Genomic DNA, 15680 nt, shown 5'->3' on the forward strand with positions numbered 1-15680 from the left:
AGAAAGTATGCGCTCAAGGGAATAATTTTCATTTCTTACCAGAGAGCGATAAAATACCAATTTCAATTGAATTATATTAATAAAAAAATTTCCTAGGACTTCCTAATTTCTCATGACTTTTTGAGTTACAGAGGTATTCGAATCCTATAGATTACTACAGACTGTTCTGTTTTTGACAGATTCTGTTTTCTATGTGTTGTTTGCTTATTTTGATGAATCTATGAGTAGTATGGGAGGGTATGAACCATAGATAAATTGGAATACAGTAGATATTACAACAATATGAATTTAGAATGAGTTCACAACAGTACCTAAGTGGTGATTTATTTTCTTATACTAACGGAGCTTGCGAGTTTTCTGTTAAGATTTGTGTTGTGAAGTTTTCAAATTTTGGGTAAAGATTCGATGGACTATGGAATAAGGAGTGGCAAGAGCCTAAGCTTGGGGATGCCCAAGGCACCCCAAGGTAATATTCAAGGACTACCAAGATCCTAAGCTTGGGGATGCCCCGGAAGGCATCCCCTCTTTCGTCTTCGTTCGTCGGTAACTTTACTTGGAGCTGTATTTTTATTCACCACATGATATGTGTTTTTCTTGGAGCGTCAATTTATTTTATTTTGTTTTGCTTTCTGTTTGAATAAATTATCAAGATCTGAAACCCTTAAATGTCAAAGAGTCTTCACATCATTGTATAATTATTCGACTACTCATTGATCTTCACTTACATCTTTCGGAGTAGTTTGTCATTTGCCCTAGTGTTTCACTTATATCTTTTAGAGCACGATGGTGGTTTTATTCTATAGAAATAATTGAACTCTCGTGCTTCACTTATATTATTTTGAGAGTATTTAGAACAGCATGGTAGTTTTCTTTGGTTATGAAACTAGTCTTAATATGATGGGCATTCAAGAGGGATATAATAAAAACTTTCATATGAAGTGCATTGAATACTATGAGAAGTTTGATACTTGATAATTGTTTTGAGATATGGAGATGGTGATATTAGAGTCATGCTAGTGAGTAGTTGTGAATTTGCGAGATACTTGTGTTAATGTTTGTGATTCCCATAGCATGCACGCATGGTGAACTGTTATGTGATTGAGTCGGAGCATGATTTATTTATTGATTGTCTTCCTTATGAGTGGCGCTCAGGGATGAGCGATGGTCTTTTCCTACCAATCTATCCCCCTAGGAGCATGCGCGTAGTACTTTGTTTCGATAACTAATAGATTTTTGCAATAATTATGTGAGTTCTTTATGACTAATGTTGAGTCCATGGATTATATGCACTCTCACCCTTTCACCATTGCTAGCCTCCCTAGTACCGCGCAACTTTCACCGGTACCATAAACCCACCATATATCTTCCTCCAAACAACCACCATACCTACCTGTTATGGGATTTCCATAGCCATTCCGAGATATATTGCCATGCAACTTTCCATTGTTCAATTTGCTATGACACGCTTCATCATTGTCATATTGCTTTGCATGATCATGTAGTTGACATCGTATTTGTGGCAAAGCCACCGTTCATAATCCTTTCATACATGTCACTCATGAGTCATTGCACATCCCAGTACACCGCCGGAGGCATTCATATAGAGTCATATTTTGTTCTAAGTATCGAGTTGTAATTCTTGAGTTGTAAGTAAATAAAAGTGTGATGATCATCATTATTAGAGAATTGTCCCAGTGAGGAACGGATGATGGAGACTATGATTCCCCCACAAGTCGGGATGAGACTCCGGACGAAAATAAGAGGCCATATAAAAAAGAGAAGGCCCAAATAAAAAAATAAAAAAATAAAAAAATGAGAGAAAAAGAGAGAAGGGACAATGCTACTATCCTTTTACCACACTTGTGCTTCAAAGTAGCACCATAATCTTCATGATAGAGAGTCTCCTATGTTGTCACTTTCATATACTAGTGGGAATCCTTCATTATAGAGCTTGGCTTGTATATTCCAATGATGGGCTTCCTCAAAATTCCCTAGGTCTTCGTGAGCAAGCAAGTTGGATGCACACCCACTTAGTTTCTTTTTGAGCTTTCATACACTTATAGCTCTAGTGCATCCATTGCATGGCAATCTCTACTCACTCACATTGATATCTATTGATGGGCATCTCCATAGCCCATTGATACGCCTAGTTGATGTGACACTATCTTCTCCTTTTTGTCTTCTCCACAACCACAATTCTATTCCACCTATAGTGCTATGTCCTTGGCTCACGCTCATTTATTGCGTGAAGATTGAAAAAGTTTGAGAACATCAAAAGTATGAAACAATTTCTTGGCTTGTCATCGGGGTTGTGCATGATTTAAATATTTTGTGTGGTGAAGATAGAGCATATTCAGACTACATGAGTTTGTAGGGATAACTTTCTTTGTCCATGTTATTTTGAGAAGACATGATTACTTGGTTAGTATGCTTGAAGTATTATTACTTTTATGTCAATATTAAACTTTTGTCTTGAATCTTATGGATTTGAATATTCTTTCCACAATAAATAGAACTACATGGATAAATATGTTAGGTAGCATTCCACATCAAAAATTCTGTTTTTATCATTTACCTACTCGAGGACGAGCAGGAATTAAGCTTGGGGATGCTGATACGTCTCCAACGTTTCTATAATTTTTGATTATTCCATGCTATTATATTATCAACCTTGGATGTTTTAGATGCATTTATATGCTATTTTAAATGATTTTTGGGACTAACCTATTAACTTAGAGCCTAGTGCCAGTTTCTGTTTTTTCCTTGTTTTAGAATATCGCAGAAAAGGGAAATCAAACAGAGTCCAATTGACCTGAAACTTCACGGAACTTATGTTTGGACCAGAAGAAGCCCACGGAGTATCAGAGTTGGACTAGGAGAGTCCCGGGCTGCCCACAAGGGTGGGGGGCGCGCCCACACCCCTGGGCGTGCCCCCTGCCTCGTGGACAGCCCGGAGGTCCACTGGCGTACTTCTTCCTCCCATATATACCCATATACCCTAAAAACTTCGGGGAGCACAATAGATCGGGAGTTACACCGCTAGAAGCCTCCATAGCCACCGAAAACCATTCTAGACCCGTTCTAGCACCCTGCCGGAGGGGGAATCCCTCTCCGGTGGCCATCTTCATCATCTCGGCGCTCTCCATGACGAGGATGGAGTAGTTCTCCCTCGGGGCTGATGGTATGTACCAGTAACTATGTGTTTGATCTCTCTCTCTCTCTCTCTCTCTCGTGTTCTTAAGGTGGCACGATCTTGATGTATCTCGAGCTTTGCTATTATAGTTGGATCTTATGATGTTTCTCCCCCTCTACTCTCTTGTAATGGATTGAGTTTTCCCTTTGAAGTTATCTTATCGGATTGAGTCTTTAAGGATTTGAGAACACTTGATGTATGTCTTGCGTGGGATACCCATGGTGACAATGGGGTATTCTACTGATCCACTTGATGTATGTTTTGGTGATCAACTTGCGGGTTCCGCCCATGAACCTAAGCATAGGGGTTGGCACACGTTTTCGTCTTGACTCTCCGATAGAATCTTTCGGGCACTCTTTGAAGTACTTTGTGTTGGTTTCAATAGATGAATCCGAGATTGTGTGATGCATATCGTATAATCATACCCACGGATACTTGATGTGACATTGGAGTATCTTGGTGACATTAGGGTTTTGGTTGATTTGTGTCTTAAGGTGTTATTCTAGTACGAATTCTATGATAGATTGAACGGAAAGAATAGCTTCATGTTATTTTACTACAGACTCTTGAATATATTAGAAAGGATAACTTTGAGGTGGTTTCGTACCCTACCATAATCTTTTCGTTTGTTCTCCGCTATTAGTGACTTTGGAGTGACTCTTTGTTGCATGTTGAGGGATAGTTATATGATCCAATTATGTTATTATTGTTGAGGGAACTTGCACTAGTGAAAGTATGAACCCTAGGCCTTGTTTCCTAGCATTGCAATACCGTTTTGCTCACTTTTATCATTAGTTACCTTGCTGTTTTTATATTTTCAGATTACAAAAACATATATCTACCATCCATATTGCACTTGTATCACAATCTCTTTGCCGAACTAGTGCACCTATACAATTTACCATTGTATTGGGTGTGTTGGGGACACAAGAGACTCTCTTTATTTGGTTGCAGGGTTGTTTGAGAGAGACCATCTTCATCCTACGCCTCCCACGTATTGATAAACCTTAGGTCATCCACTTGACGGAAATTTGCTACTGTCCTACAAACCTCTGCACTTGGAGGCCCAACAACGTGTACAAGAAGAAGGTTGTGTTGTAGACATCCGCATCTTTGTTGTACTTATTATTTGAATATTATTTGTTGGTTATGAATCTTGCAAGCTAGGAAACATGGCATGATGATGCAGTGGACATCAACCATAACAAACAGTTCAAGCTTGGTAGTATTATCTGTGTGAAAGTGCGACAAATGTGCTGATCCTGTGCGTCCTGACAATAATAATTCTAATTGTTGTGCATGTTGATCGCTCGTGAACAGACGTGTGGCCGAAATAGGTTTCTTAATGGAGGCGTTTGAATGCGCCGAGGGTGCATGTTGTTCCAGGAGTGCAGCGGGCGAGGGAGGGGTAGTAACTTTAAACTCAATTTACTGTTGAATCCAGTTCCCCAAGAGCTGAAAAACGAACTACTGCAGCCGCCTACCCACTCGTTCATTTGAAGAGACTCCAATGGCGATCGGAGGGGTGAGCCTGTTGGATATGGACTACAATAAGGAGTTCACCTTTGAGTTCACCGTTCAGTCCCATGACTGCACCAAGTTGAATGTGATGTACACCAACGATCCGGACTCGGTGAAGCTCTGCCTTGCCGAGTTCAAGCAGTACCTACAGGACGAGAAAGCTAACACCGTGGTTGACCTCACCGAGACCATCATCGATTCCTGCTACACTAACATGAAAGAAGACAATGATAGCAAGGACCTAAACATGTGGTAGGTACCTCTGAATCTAGCCTACACAACCTACATGACCAAGGACGCATACGCATGCTATGACATGTACATGAAGATCTTGGACATGAGGGTGTGTGTGCTTCCCGTAACCGACAAGTACACAGACAGCCGCAGCGTCATGATCAAGCGTGCCAGGAAGGTCTAGATGATGTACTTTATCTGTTTAAGCACCTTTATAATCTGAGTGTTTGATGCATTAGCCTATGTGTCGTAATTATCTGTTTTGTCCGAAATATTTCGTCTAAGAACCCATTAACATGTTTGCTTTTTTTAGTGGCTATTTGCTTATGTATGTAACTAGTTCACTGAGCTATTGTGCTTTGAATCTCCTTCCTCCCAACATATTCCCCTTCTCAGGTAGACCCAGGAGGTCTCGTACACAGACATCTGGGAGAAACCACCTATCCACTTGTATCTCTTTATTTTGTTCAATCTTTCGTCCTCTTCCTATACAGCGATTGGCAGCACTGCCGCACATGCCTCGGTGACCCATCATAGCCTATGGTGTTGGCCAGGCCATCCCTCTACTCCAACACATTATCCGGCGGCGGCAGCTCCATCGGCCCACCCTGCACCCGAACAAGTCAACCCTCGTACTGCCCTCCGCCTTTGTCTTCCCTCGCTCCGGTTCATTCGGTCCGAGGTCTCTACGTCGTCCTCCACCTTGGTGCTCTCGTCGCGGCGCCGCCGTTTGTCATTCCCAACATGGTCAGCAAAACAAGACGAATCGGGAGACGACTGTTCGTCGAGAGGATGATAGTCCCGGGCCCACCAGGTCCATGGCTGTAACGCCGAATATGCGACTATACTCCATACGTGTCGAGGCACGACTTGGGGCATAAGCGCATATTGGTATGGTCGCAAAAGTGGTTTTATCTTTGCTCATCGCATGTACTGAATAGATAGAATATGAGGTTTGGCTTACAACCACCACAATATCACACAATAACATCAAGTTATACAATCATTCAAGATGAACACAAAGTCCGGCTACGGACGAAATCAAACAAATAAAAGACAACCACCCATGCTAAGTCCCGATCGACCCTACTTAGCACCACTACTGATCATCCGGAAAGGAAATATAGTAACGGCCAAGGTCTTCGTCGAACTCCCACTTGAGTTCAGTGACATCACCTGCATCGATCTCGTCAGTACCTGCAACTGTGTTGGAGGTATTTGGTGAGCCACAAGGACTCAGGAATTCTATTACCCTTGGTGTCAAGACTATCAAATCTTAAAGGTAAGGTATGGATATAAAGTGGAGTTGTAGCAAGCACTAAGCAGAGTATGGTGGCTAGCTTACGAATATAAGAATAAGGTGAGAAACTACACAACGGTCATAATCTAGTAATGATTAAGAAGTGATCTTGAACTACTTATGTTCAATCATAACCCAACCCTGTTCACTTCCCGAACCTCGTCCAAAAGAGACCATCACGGTTACACATGCGGTTGGCGCATTTTAATTAAGTCAAGTGTCAAGTTCTCTACAACCGGATATTAAAAACTCCCATCTGCCACATAACCACGGGCACGGCTCTCAAAAGTTTAAACCTTGCAGGGGTGTCCCAACTTAGCCCATTACAGGCTCACGATCCACGGAAACAATCCTCCATCACGGGACCCTCTAATCAGACTCGGAATCCCGGTGCACAAGACATTTTGACAATGGTAAAACAAAACCAGCAAGACCACCCGATGTGCTGACAAATCCCGATGGGAGTCGCACATATCTCGTTCTCATGTCACATCGGATGGGCAAGACATCGAGTTGGCTGAGACCCTGGTTGCCCAGGGGGTGTCGGACATCGCCCAGGTTGGACCAGCACTCAGAGGAACACTGGCCCGGGTTGTTGATTAAGAATCTTGGGTTAATTACTCCCTATGCATATTTTAGTTTTATTAGGCAAATGGTAAAACCAATGTTAGGCCTTGGTGGAAGAGCTTTATTCAAAGCGAACTGTCAAGAGGGGCCCATAAACCATCACCATGTTAGGGACGCAAAAATCAAGGAACATAACACCGGTATGATGGAAACTAAGGCGGCAATAGTGGAACAAAACACCGAGCAAAAGGCCAAGCCTTCCACCCTTTACCAAGTATATAGATGCATTAATTAACTAAGAGATATTGTGATATCCCAACATATCCATGTTCCAGCATGGAACAACCGGCAATGCACCTACAACTAGCAACGCTATAAGAGGGGCCGAGCAAAAGCGGTAACATAGCCAAACAACGGTTTGCTAGGAAGGTGGGTTAGAGGCTTGACATGGCAATATGCGAGGCTTGATAAACAAGTGGTAGGTAGTGCGACATAACGATAGAATGAACAACTAGCAAGCAAAGATAGAAGTGATATCGGTGGTAATGATCATATTGCCTGCAATGTTTTTAGGGTTGTCGAAAGCTTGCTCCTCATGAACATACTTGCCAGGGTCCTCGTACTCAAACTCGTCTCTCGGAACTACCCAAAGAAAATACAAGCATACAATAAACAACCACTCATGGCAAGAACATGTGCCACATGCAAGACTAACGAGGATGCATAACAAGAACGGTATGCACGGAGTTACGGATCTATCGGAATGAAAGGGACGGACAACGAAAAGGAAACGGTGGAGTCATGAAAGATATGAGCAGAATCTCGGTAACCCAAGCATGCCACGGGAAAGATTGAAAGATTTCAAATGAAGTCGATATGAAGATCACCGGAAATGGATGCACGGTTTGGAAATGACAAGGCAAACAACATGCAATGCACTATGTTGAAAACAGTACCATGGCAACTTAGATGCAAGGTTTAAATATGCTACGGCATCCAAACAGGAAAAAAAATACATGGTAGTGAAGTACATGTGAAGCTCTACAAATCATGAACACTGAGCTACTAGTAGAACTCACTAGAACAAGTCTAAAACAGCATGGCAAAAATGCAAATGATAACAATTTAACTGACTTAGCACAAAATCACTGAGCATGATAGAAATAGCATCAGCTAGCAATGTTTAGAGCTAGTAAACTACATGCTACAGGGACACATCATGGCAAACTTGAGGATAGCATGCTATCCCTAAATGCACTGAACAAAACTCCCTTACTGTCGTGGAATTGTCACGGCAGATGTCCTAGTGTGAGGACTTAGTCGTGGAGTCATCATGATGAGGTTAGCTTAAAGGGGTTAATCAGGACAAAGGACACGGGGCATTTATACTGGTTCGGCCCCTTGCAGTGAAGGTAAAAGCCTAATCTAGTTGGAGGTGGTATTGGTAGGGTTTCAATGAGCAGGGAGCAAATACGCTTAACCTGGCTCTTGATCTGTTGTTTCTTTTCCTAAGCCGCCGCTGGGTCGTCCCCTTATATACACGGGTCGATGCCCTATGGCCTACATAGTCCCGACTGGCTCATACAACGTATCCGGCTCGGTGACTTTTCTTACATGCCTTACAATACAAGTATATATACATGGCGGTTTATATCCATGGGCCTTAAGCCGCCTTCGGGTTTGGGCCCTCTACTAAGCCTATCTATGAACTGCCATTGTTACTATGCTCTTGGGCTTCATTGAGATGAACCACCATAGGGATGACCCGGCCCCTCCTGGGTGTGTCATACCTGATAGTCATATCCCCAACATTAGGCCCGAGGTTGATTCGAACTTGTTCATGTCAATCTTCAATACTTAGAAAAATCCTTCCTCCTCTTACTGTGAAATATTATCACCCGCCATGACGTCGTCTCCAAAAATTGTGATAACCCGCCATGACGTCACCTGCGATTAATGCTACACAGAGTCCAAATCTTAATAAATCTCTTTCTCTACTGACCCTCCGAAAATCGAGGCGCCCGTGCCGACACATACCATTTTACCATTCCTCGATTCCCACGCCTGCCATTTATACTTGTATGCCTATAAATAGGGCCACGGAGTCACCTTTCATTCTTCTACTTCTCCTTCTCGCTTTCTTCCTCCTCGCGACGCACCAACCCGCACAAGCCCCGCCATCGTCGACCTTCATCTCTGACCTCAACTCCGGCCGCTGCATCACCCTGAACGGACCAGAAAACCACGGCACCACTCCGCTATCCTATCAGCATCAGTAAGCCCTCATTTCTTTCATCATAGATCTGTCATTAGGTTTCATCGGTGTTCGTCACCGCCCTTCTTTCTCCTTGCTTAGATCCATGGATTAAATCCATTAAGCACATAAATCTTGTGCATTAGTAGTTTTAGCACATGTTTTTGATACTAGAATATATCCTCATCGCGACAGATCTCCTCTAGGGCACCTCTGCTTTTCTACTATCGCCTCTGTAGATTTCGAATTTATTCCCTTTTCTGAACAACGGTAGATCCGAGTTTATAGCTTCAACCTATGGAACCTGTTTGTCCCAACACTTAGCAAATTTACTCTTGGTAGCTCTTTAAATATCTTAGTCATGGCGTCTTATTCTGCCGGCTTATCATTACTTCATATATCATTAGCCCTCACTTAAGCTGCCATTCTGAACATGCACTGCAATTGTTAACTTGTAATCCCACCAACTAACTTGAGCCGTCAAATTATTTCCTTTCTTTAGGTTGTCCTTTCACCATGCCACCAAAGACAATTACCACCATCGTCACTGAGAGCACTTTGAAGGATTTTGTCACCGTTGGATATTTGCCAGAGAAAAGTGTCATGCATTACGGTGCTCCTGACCCGGGCGAAGAGAGACCTCAGCCAAAGGACAGTGAAGTTATTTTCTTTACTGATCATATGAACCGGGGCTTCTCGCCGCCCGGCTCTAAGTTCTTTAGGGATGTCCTGCACTTCTTCAAACTCCATCCGCAAGACATTGGACCCAACTCTATATCAAACATCTGTAACTTTCAAGTTTCTGTGAGGTATATCTTCAAGAAGTGCCTAGCATTGAGCTTTTCAGGGAATACTTCTACCTGAACCGGCAAAATGAGTTCAAAAAAAGGGCCCAGCTTGGAACTTGGTGGAATTTCAATTCAGCGCAGAAGAGATGCCATCTTCCCTCAAGCAGCTCTGTCGAGTCACCCCAAGGACTGGAATCAAACATGGTTCTAATGCAAAGATATCTCGCCGTCTGATGAAAATCCATTGTCGGGCTATCATGCTGAACGTCTCGACTCAAGTTATCAACTCCCTGATAAACTTACCACCACCGAACACAAGAAACTCATACCTACCATCAGGAAAGTCCAAGCCTTCCTACGAAACGGTTTAATCAGAGTCGATTTAATCCGTTGCTGGGTTGCATGGCGGATCATACCCTTAAGCCGCCGACCCGGCTTAATGTGTACTTATACTGGAGGAACAGACGATCCCTTACGCCATAGCTCTCTACGTCTGACTCAAGAGGGCATCATTGAAATGGCAACAACGCTTGTAAATAGAAAATTTGAAGACTGCAACAAAGTGGGCTTGAATCCTTTCTGCAAGCTTAACACGCCGCCAGATGTAAGTCTCTTGATTTCTTTTACCTTACTTCATCACCCAAACATTGCGTGAACCCAAATATATTATTCTTCTGCAGGCTAAATCTGATTTCTTGAAGGCAAAATATGACCATGAGGCTGCCAAAAGGCTAGGGCTGCCACGAAAGCCGCCAAGAAGACCATCAGGAGATCTAGGAAGAAACCAAGTGCCTCTTATCTGCTTAAGCTGGACGAAACCTCTGAGTCGGAGGTAGCCCTTGACTCTCTTGGCTTGTTTTTCAACCACCTTATTGACACTGATTATTGCCAAGATGACACGGGAGCCAGCCAAGTAGTTGAAGAATAGGTAACTAACATTTCCTCCGACTCAGAACCTTTACCAAGGCAGAAACTTCAGCGAGTAACCCGGAAAGTAAGGTTTTCACACCCCTTGGCTTATTTAGATCCTCATTTTAGTTTCAAACAACAGCAACATGAGAGCCGCCGCTGGACCTGGACCAATGGAGGTGAAGACTTACCCTCCGATTTACCAAACACTCCTCGAAAATGCCAAAATGAGGTTCTTTTTAACCTTAACTCTTTTATTTACCGGCTAGTTTCTTTTGTTAACCACTCAATTCCCTTGATTCCATTTTTACAGGAGATTTCCCATTCTTCCTCTGGCGATTCATCGTAGACTCAACTACCGGCTTTCAAGACCACCCCTGGTTAAGAATAAGTATCTTTCTTCTGTACCTTTATATCTTTATCATTATGCTGACTTGTCCAATTTCTTTTTAGTGGTCAAGCAAAGCCCAACAAGAAAGCGAAGGTGAAAAAGTCGGCCGAAGCCCCTAAAGCCGCTGAACCAGACCAGTCAACTTCTGCACCATAAGCCTCTGAACAACCAGAAGATCCTGCTCCCAATATTCAACCTGAGATGCCCGAGTTATCTGTTGACGACACCAATAATGACCCATCAACCACTGAACCATCAAGCTCCCTTAACCCGCCAGAAACTCATACTGATGACGTTTTAATCAGTGGCACTCGATTTACTAAGCCGCGGAATCCAACTGCACTAGCAAGACATTCTGCCAAACAAGAAGTCATGGAAAGACGGAAAGTGAGGTTCGATGTCTCCCACTATGCTCAATTGAGTAATAGTGAAGTATTATCTGGTTATCTCAATCATGTACACTCCAGTTGTGACTTAGAAATTGAGACAGCCAAACAGATGCACCTGAAGTATGAGGTACGTTCTCCGGCTTATATATGTTATATATCCTGCCAGCCCCCAAGTCTTCAGATTATGATAAGATTGAATAATATTTAGACTTAAAAAACTTACAAGCTTCTGTCCTAGACTCCCTCCATGTCTAGTTTACAACTAAGCCGGATGCTGATAGTATCACAATTTTGCATGTATAGTCCCCAAGGGCCGGTTTAATCAGTATGAATGAGCCGGTCCCAATGATCGTTGTAAAAGAACATAACTGAACTGTAAAGCCCCCATGAGTCGGCTGAGATTGTTGACAGCTCACCCGGCTCATCTTTAGGAAGAAACAAGCAATATGCATTAGCCCCCAAGTGCCAAGTGTTGTTGCTTGCAAAGCACTTGGGACTTTAGAAAATCCATTTCCATTGAAAAATTGTGTTGACAGACATTAGCCCCCAAGTGCCAAGTGGTTTCGCTTGCAAAGTGCTTGGGACTTAACTGTTGTAATCCTCCTTGAAATATGTTTGATAAACTTGTGCTATATGCAGGCTGCTACTGCTGAACTAGAGTCTCAACTGAATGATGCCAAGACTCGGCTGGCGTCTCAAGAAAATGAGACCCGAAAAGCTGAATCAAAATTCCAGTTCAGTGTGTCTGAGTCAGAAAAATTAAAGACCAGTTTGGCTGAGGAAAAAAAAGGCTTTGGCTGTGGAAAAAACTGCCTTGATACAGCATGCTGAAAAGGGAGAGGCGGCTCTTGAGGAAGCCACCATTGAACTAATCAGCTTAAAACACCGTGTGTCTCAGATGGTTTCTGCTATCTTCGGTAAGTCCCCTTGTTATTTATCCAAAGTAAGTATTTGTCACCATAATGTAAGCCACCACGTAACCAATCTTTGAACTTTTTCAGGTCCTAGGAGCAGCAGCCTTAGCCAAGACACACTGGTGAAGCTCAAGGCGGTTTGTACTCTTGTTGAGCAACTATACACTGGAGCTCAGCGGACTCTCGCTACTATCTCCCCAATGAATCGAGGACCAAATCTGTTAAGTGATGTTTTGAAGAAACTGTCCATCTTACCCACCTGGTTTCAAGAAATCAAACGGTCTTGTGCTAGAGCCGGAGCTGTAACAGCCTTGCGCCGTGCCAAAGCATGGGTACCCGAACTAGACCCGACAGATGTAGCAAGTGGGTATCCTAGTCTAAAGCAAGATGGAACCTCTTTTGACCAGCAAGACTTTGCCACCTGTGTCAAAGAGATTCGTCCGCATGCAACAATCATCGCTGAAGAGACCAAAGTACTAGCCGGCTTACGATGTAGATAATCAGAAGATGCAGACTCCTTCGTATAAAGCGATGGATTTAATTCCGCCGATTTGTGAGCACACTTTTGCCCCTGATATTGACCCGTCTGATCTGATTAACGACGAAGCTGAATTCGTCGCCTTGCGTGGCTGGACTGGTCCAAACCCAACTTCCAGACGGTGGAGGAGGAAGACGAACCAGCAAGGGAGGAATCACAACCTTCAAGCCAGCCAGGCCAAGATTCATGAACCGTGGCCGGTTTATCATCTTCTTTTTGCAAGACTTAAAAACAATTATCCTTTTTGGGAACCAAGCTTCTTGTAATAGGCTAGCTTTAAACTCTTATTCTGCTATACCATCGTGCATATTTGTTGTGCAAGACACTGTTCATCTGCCATGTTAACATATACCATGTATGCTTTATGATATTACCAATTTTAAATCTGTTCCTACATAGAACAAGTGAAAAAGTGTCCTGGCGGTTTACCGCTGGACGGGTTATAATGCCCGATATAAACCATAGGAAACTATCACACTTTATAACCAAGGCTGAACTGAATGATAACCATATATGATTGAAAATATGTCATACCTGTGATATTTGATCACACTGTTGGTTTACCAAGCCAGTGCGGTAAGGGTGGTAACCCAAAATTTGAGCACTGGTAATTATCAAAGATTGCTGGTTTATAAACAAAGCTGGGCCGGGTTAATAAACAACAGATATTATCTTATCTCAAATACTTATAGTCAAAAGCCAGGACGGGTTAATAAACACCGGATAGCATCTCATCTCATACTGGCGACTTATAGTCAAAAGCCATGCCGGGTTAATAAACACCGGTGAATTATAATCATAAATCTTTATAAGCCTCATCAAATAAACCTTAAAAAGAAAATCTGTCGAATAAAACCAAATGAAAAACGAGGCTTTTCATGGGCTGCCAGGCCAAAAATCGAGGGCTTTCACGGGCCGCACAACCACTGAGTTAAACTTATATACAAACCTTATAAGATGGACCTCACATAACCAATCGTCGTTTTAACTTTGACAAGTTCAGTGTCTGCATAAGATTGACTTGTCGGACGTTCAGCGGGTCATTCCAGGATTACCTGGGTGGAGTGGCTTACTTAAAAAGGCAGGATTACCCAGGGTTTTAGGTGAATACACCTAGCTTCCAAGCCTGGCTTTTAAACCTATTACAAAGGTTATAAAAACTCTTTGTTCTTTAGAACAAAGGAGCCCCCAAGCAATATTTTGAGCTGTGCTCAAGGGGCACCTATGTTTGAGTTGTGCTTTTGCAACAGACTCTCTTTGGTCCCTTTAACTTGGGTAAAAGCCCCCAAGTTTTTTTGTGTGGCCAGTAAACCGAATCAAAGGGTAATCATAACTTCGCTCTATGAAGCAAAAGCACCCAAGTGACCAAAAACTCATTATTTAAAAGAAAAAGCGTCAGAGGCCCTGCTTCAGCAGGGATGACGGTTTATTATATTTATCATAATATATACATTGTCAAAATTATGTACATCAGAAGAGCCAGTGGCTCAAGTGTAGTAAGGCCGAAGATGAGCAATATTCCACGGCCGGCGGATCTCTTCCTCCGACGTGCGTGAGTCCTTGTGGTCTCGAACATCGATAAGGTAATATGACCCGTTGTTCGGATTCTTGCTGACCACAAAGGGTCCTTCCCAAGGTGGGGATAACTTGTGCATATTAGTCTGATCCTGGATAAGCTGGAGCACCAGATCACCTTCTTGGAAAGTTCTGGTTTTAACCCGGCGGCTGTGGTAACGGCACAGATCTTGTTGGTAAATCGCTGAACGAGCCGCTGTAATGGCATGCTCCTCATCCAACAGGTCAAGTGCTTCCTGACGTGCTTTTTCATTGTCAGCTTCAACATAAGCCGCCACACGAGGTGAGTCATGACGGATGTCACTAGGGAGAACCGCCTCTGCTCCATAAACCACGAAGAAAGGCGTGTATCCTGTAGATATGTTAGGGGTGGTATTAATGCTCCATAACACGGAAGGTAACTCCTCCACCCAACAACCCGGCGTCCTCTGCAGGGGAACCATAAGCCAGGGCTTGATGCCTCTCAAGATATCTTGATTGGCTCTCTCAGCTTGACCATTAGATTGGGGGTGAGCCAGTGACGATACATCAAGCCGAATATGCTCACATTGACAAAATTCTTCGATAGCACCTTTAGAGAGATTAGTGCCATTGTCTGTTATGATGCTGTGTGGAAAGCCAAAATGGAAGATCACCTTCTTCATGAATTGAACAGCCGTTGCTGCATCACACTTACTGACTGGCTCTGCTCTATCCACTTAGTGAACTTATAAACCGCCACCAAAAGGTGGGTCTTCTTATCCTTGGATATTTTGAAAGGTCCAACAATATCAAGCCCCCAAACTGCAAAACGGCCAAGTAATTTGAATCATCCACAATTCTTGAGCCGGCACATGAGCTCGTCGTGAAAATTTCTGACATCCATCACACCTGCTGACCAGGTCCTCCGCATCTGCATGAGTTGTTAACAAATAAAACCCATGACGAAAAGCTTTAGCCACAAGAGATTTTGAACCGGCATGATGACCACAGTCTCCTTCATGAATCTCACGAAGGACCTCACAACCCTCTTTTGGAGAAACACAACGTTGAAACGCCCCTGTGACACTACGATGATGTAGCTCTCCATTAACAATTGTCATTGACTTAGACTGCCGGGTTATCTGC

This window comes from Triticum urartu, chromosome 1A (genome assembly GCF_056163025.1).
Source record: "Triticum urartu cultivar PI428250 chromosome 1A, HENAU_Tu73, whole genome shotgun sequence".
In the NCBI taxonomy this organism is placed as follows: domain Eukaryota; kingdom Viridiplantae; phylum Streptophyta; class Magnoliopsida; order Poales; family Poaceae; genus Triticum; species Triticum urartu.